We start from the raw sequence: 6000 nt of genomic DNA, 5'->3' as shown, positions 1-6000 counted from the left end.
TAGATAATATGTTGTTGAAAATAAAGCTAAGAAATATGCGACTGTATTTTTATACCACAGCGATTGAAAACATCAAGCATAATGTTTTTCGTTTTTTTTGTTCGTGTTGTTTGTTTTTGTTTTTGTTCGAGTAAGAAGCGTTCGCGAAACGTCTCCAAACCAAATCAGCTAGGCCTACATGCATTTATATGTCTGTTATCCATCTAAATACTGGTCCAATATCTTAAAAGATAGTGATGAAATCCTGTTAACATATTTGGCAATCATACTTACGTATTTTCTGACAATTTTTTTTTTGATTTTTTCGAAATAGTGAAGACTTACGGGTGTCTTACGAATTTTATAGCTCACAGATCCCCTAGTCTAGTTTACCTGTCAGTGAACAAGTTATATTTTTTGAACAAGGCGCGGAGGACTCGGTATCACGTAGTATCGTGTCATCCTTCCCAAGGCAACTTTCCAGAGGTAGGTAACTTTCTTGTTATAATTATGAGCTCGATCTTTCACTCCGACCTCCTCATGGGACCATTCTTTTCGTTGTGATGGAGTATGTCCTTTATGATACCCAATTTTTGCAGCAACTAACAATTTGAAAGTACGGAGTTTTTTTTTTTGTGTATTGTGTATTTTGACTTGCAAGCTTCTATGTAAGAAGCATGTAACTAAAAATGTCCAGGGCAGATACTAATACTAATTAATTTATGCGAGTATTTTTAGTTTTAACTTACAAAATTCACTATTGTCATTGTATATTTAATTTAGTATTATTATGTGAAATAGAGTCCTAAAAAAAAAATTAAAAAAAAATTCAGTGTTATTATTAATCTGTCTTCTGCAAAATCTTCTTGGTAAATTAACCAGCAATCTGTTAAAGTCAGTGAGTGTTAAACTAAAAGCCTTACAAACCGGTATGCACATACTAAGTACCTACCTTAGGTACTCTTAGCTCTATGGATCTTACCAATATTCTTCATACTGTTTAGCATATCGAATTTAGCTCTAGAGCTAATGGATCAAAAGCTATGTCATATGCAACTATAGCGCATGTAACATGATTTAGAATATAATAAGTACAAAAACCTGTTTGTAGGAGAGAGGTCATGACCCTTGTTCCGGTCGTTCCTTTTGCATAGGTTGTCCATCGCTGTTCAACGTAGCAACGCGGCAAGCGCGATGGGCTCCTTTGCATCTGCAGGTGCGCGGGGCGTATTTTGTGAAGAGTTCTTTTGTGATTGTTAGTTAGTTTAATTTAGGTTAAGATTTGTGTAATAGTTAATTAGATGTTCGATTACGATTAAATGGAACCAAATGTTTATAGGTACCTAAAAATTAATTAAAAAGATTTGCGGTGCAGTTACGAATATTGTTACTGTGAGCAAGTACTTACGTATGTTAAAGGAATAAGATTTAAAGTGTACAATGACATGTAAAATAAGTTGTACATATGTTCAAGTTGCGTTGACGCTCCCTCGGGAGCAGTCGCAGTGAAATGTGGCGACAGCTAGAATCTTGTTCTCACTTGGAGCCGGCACTTGTGAACAATTTGAATTGTACCGTGGAAGTTATGGTCGCATTGTGTAATATCTACGAGGTTTGCGGTTGCTAGGTAGTCGCCAGGAATATTGTAAAATTTATACCTAATAAATAAATACCTAAATTGGTAACTTCCACGTTCATACGTGGCCCTCGTGGCTTAAGTACTCCTATTTTTAGAAATTATATCATTATAATATCTAATTAGGAGTACTTAAATTATTCAAGTGTATCTCGAGCACACATTTACTAAGTACCTATGTTTTTTTTTTTTATTATAGCCTATATTGTGTCCCACTGCTGGGCAAAGGCCTCCCCTGTCTTTCGCCACTCGTCACGGCTTTGTGCATGCTCCCGCCAGTCGCCACAAAATGAGTCCAGGTCGTTTCGCCATCTCATTCTTGGCAAGTACCTATGTTATTTATTATTTAAATAAATTATGTTGATAAATTATTTTTTAACGGAACAAATGGATACTACAGCATATCAAATTAAATGTATACTTACTCAGAAAACTGCCGTGCATGTGTTAAATTGTATAAAGACGTTGTGTGTTTATTTTACACGAAACATTATACTTACATATACTCCAATCGATCAGAATTATAATTACGAAAATAAAGGTGACATCCCGCGGTTGTAAACATGATCGAAACAGTGATAATAAAGTTAGTACGACTAATAGGTACAAGTAAATAACTGCCTATATATTTATATTCTTATACCTTTCCACCGTGACTGCTTTTCCTAGATAAGTAAAAATGTAGTTACAACGAAATGGCTAATATCCCTTTAGACGAACATTTATGGATCTATATCTGAATCCTTAAAGTCTTTTCTCCTATCTTTGCATTCCCTAATATTGTTTGTCATAATGATCAGTTGTCCTAACACTCGTGAACCGTATTTTGTTTTCCCTATTATTGATTACTTTATCGTAATGTTTTTTAGCGAGGGTCACAGTTCTAACTCGTAATCCACTTTTGTGACAGCATCAGCAAGTTCTAACCTAACCATTTTTCAGAAACATTTTTCATTATGGAAAATAATCGTTATGACAATTAACCGTTACGGCATGTGCACTTTAGGACAAACCAATTAGGGCAAGTGACTTTAGGACAAACGTTGTTGGGATTCAGAAGAAGATCCAAATTTATTTAGCTTAGTTGGCCCTTGTTTCTTGTTCCAACTAAAGCAGTCAAAAGTAGATGGCGCTCTGTTTGCGACGACGGCTAGCGGCTGTTTTATACGCAGTGACCCTAACTTACAATGGGTAAGTATAAACATAAGTCTTTAATACAGAAAAACAGGGGAATTAACAATAAGTTTGTTTTCGTTGTGAAGTAGGTAGGTACCTACCAGTGGCGGCGCGTCAAACATATCCATAGGCAAGCCGGGGCTAATTTGGCTTACATATTTCCTTTACAACTTTACTCAAACGTCCAAAAACAGGCAAGCTGGTGGGAATCGGCTTTTATGGACGCGCCGCCACTGGTACCTACCTAACTATGTAAGTAGGTAACTACATCTTGTTTTTAACAATAATTGTCATTTTTACAAAAAAATAAAGCAACTTACGAATGTATAATCAATTATCAAGACCAAAACATACCAATTCGCACGTACACTGACATCAGAATGAGATCTAAATAATGTGATTTAGTTATCGTGCCTCTCGCTTGCGCCAATAGATGTACGTACAAGTACGAGCGAAATGCGCGATAATTAAATGACATATTTATATACGAGTATAATTCTGATGTCAAAGAACGTTCGAATTGGCCTGATATTTTCGATAATAATACAAAATACTATTTACGATTACCGATACCGAGTACCGATACCGGATACCGGGTGTGGGCTGTAACACAAGCAAATACTTAAGACATAGATTGTACAGTCGACGTCAAAAATATGTTTTCATTTTTCGCCTTATTACAAAGGAGTAAGGTACAAAAGTGTAAACTATTTTTGACGTCGACTGTACTCCTCAAACGATGACATTTTTTTTCAATAAATTTAAAAAAATAAAAAGTGTTTAAGTCTTCCTATTTTTCATGTATTAAATATAATCTTCAATGTACGTCATCAATCATCATCATTGCGATTGACGTTGCTTGTCACGCCTTAAACATTAACGAAATTCGCAATATACCGGGTGTGGCCTGTAATATGAGCAAAAAATTAAACTGTAGGCTGTACTCCTGATACTAATCAACATTTGTTCAGCGTCTTTTAAAAATAACTTGTGATTTGATTTTTAAAGTTTATTCTAAGACGCAATTCAATTTTGTTTTAAGGCATGACAAGCAACGTCAATAACAATGATATGGCGTGGCGATGGCGTCCATTGAAGATAATATTTATTTTGTATGAAAAATAGGGAATCTAAAAAATTCATAATTTTTAAAAGTTGTTGAACAAAAGTGTCCCCGTTTGAGGAGTACAGTCTATGTTTTACTTGTTTGCTCATGGTACAGGCCACACCCGGTATAAACTTTAAAGTGTATTAAAAATCAAAACACAAGTTATTTTTAAAAGTCGCTAAGCAAATGTTGGTCAGTATGGGGACTTGGGGAGTAATATAATACGATTGAAGGCTTATAACAAATAGACCACAGGAAAATTTGACAGCTCTCCCATTCATCTCGGTGCCGTGTAACACAAAGCGCGGCAGCGCCAGGTGGTCGACGGGGCAAAACTGCTAGCTCATCGTTACTCATCTGTTTTCACTTTGTACAGTATTTTTAGAGTTCCGCTAGAGATATAATGGATCCCTTATATTTTGATGTCTGTCTGTCTAACCGTATGTCACAGCTATTGCATGGAAACTATGATAAGTATATTAAGTACCTATAGGTATACATTAATTCGATTTTGAACATTGATACATCGGTACATAGGTATAATAGCTAACTATCTTAATTATCTTATGCTAAAAAAAAACTATTGTCTGTCTTTTCATCTAATAACAGGCAGACATGCAGACTTTCGCAATTATAATATTTAATTAAATTTGGGGTAAATATATTTTTTTGGCGCTATAATATTATAATTATGCCAAAAAATAAGACAAGACAAGAATTAGACGCAATACTTTTTGCGATCTTTTTGATCACAGAAACAAATTAAATTTAGTAAGAAACTGAAGTCTGAAGATTTTTAATAAATTATTGGGAAAATTACTTTCCAGAATTTTCTAGGTTTACGTGCAGATTGTAATTTTACGCCTATACTTGAACACGAGCAATATTTTGGAACCATGACAATGTCTGGTCAATCACAATATTAAAACAAGATGAAAACCATTACGAATAGTTAAATCAGAATCAGCCTCCATTTATCTTACGTAGGTACTAGTTGTAATTGTTTATTAATTAGCAAACGTACAAATTATTTAATAAGTTTTGATGTGTAAGCATACTTGGATGACATCAATGTCACCAAATGTTAGCTCCACGGGAATGGAATGCCATAATTAATTACTGTAGGTAAACGTAATCTGAATATTACTTAAAGTTTAACGCTCAGCAATAATAATTACTATGAGCATGTCATTGTCATGCTAAGATACCTGACATGAAATAACCAGAAGTTAATTTGTCACTTTGGGATGCTATTGCTCTTAATTAAATCCAGGCAACATGAATAATATCTCTGCGCTGTGGAACACTCGAGACCTCAACGGCTGTAATTGTCGTCAAAATTAAACACTCAATAATTTTGTTGTCACAGAACATAAGTCAAATATACTTTATTCATGTAGGCCTAGCAACAAGCACTTATAATAAACAGTGAAAAACTACCGTATTCGAACTTCAAGATATTCACAAGAGACGACACGTACTAGATCCATTCTAGATACGTTATAGTTTACATATCAACTAGTTCTCTTTTGCAGCGCAATTCGGGCAACCAATGTCACTTTTACGTTAGATAGAGTAAGATATCTATTAGATGTGAATTGGATCTCTAAGTCATATCCTGTGGAAATCGTTCAAGAGTATCTCCAGAATCGCGCAAATGTCAAATTTGACAGGTTAGATCTTAAACATATCGATATCGTATCTTGGTGATGTCTAATAGATATCTATTTCAAAATCCGAATCGGGCCCAATGTACCTAATATGCATATTGTGGTTTAGCTGCCAAACTCTGGTACCTACGTATTACAGACTTAACATTTGTGCTATAATCAATAAGTCATTGGTCAATGGTTTTATTTCATGAGTAACTAACGCGTTCTGAGATTCTGACTTCTTTAAAAAGGATAAAATTAATATTATAAGCACGTAAAGGACGTTCACTCTAAAGAAAGAAAGAAAGAAAGTCATTTATTGTAAAAACCTTCTACATACAGCGCCACTTCATTTATAAAAAAGAGAAAGAAGAACTTACTCACTAAAACACTTAAAGCTAGTTACAAGGTAATTTTTAAAGTAAATGTTACACAGAAAAATGTCCACC

This window comes from Cydia fagiglandana, chromosome 3 (assembly GCF_963556715.1).
Source record: "Cydia fagiglandana chromosome 3, ilCydFagi1.1, whole genome shotgun sequence".
NCBI classification, from domain to species: domain Eukaryota; kingdom Metazoa; phylum Arthropoda; class Insecta; order Lepidoptera; family Tortricidae; genus Cydia; species Cydia fagiglandana.
This window is presented reverse-complemented; position numbering follows the sequence as displayed.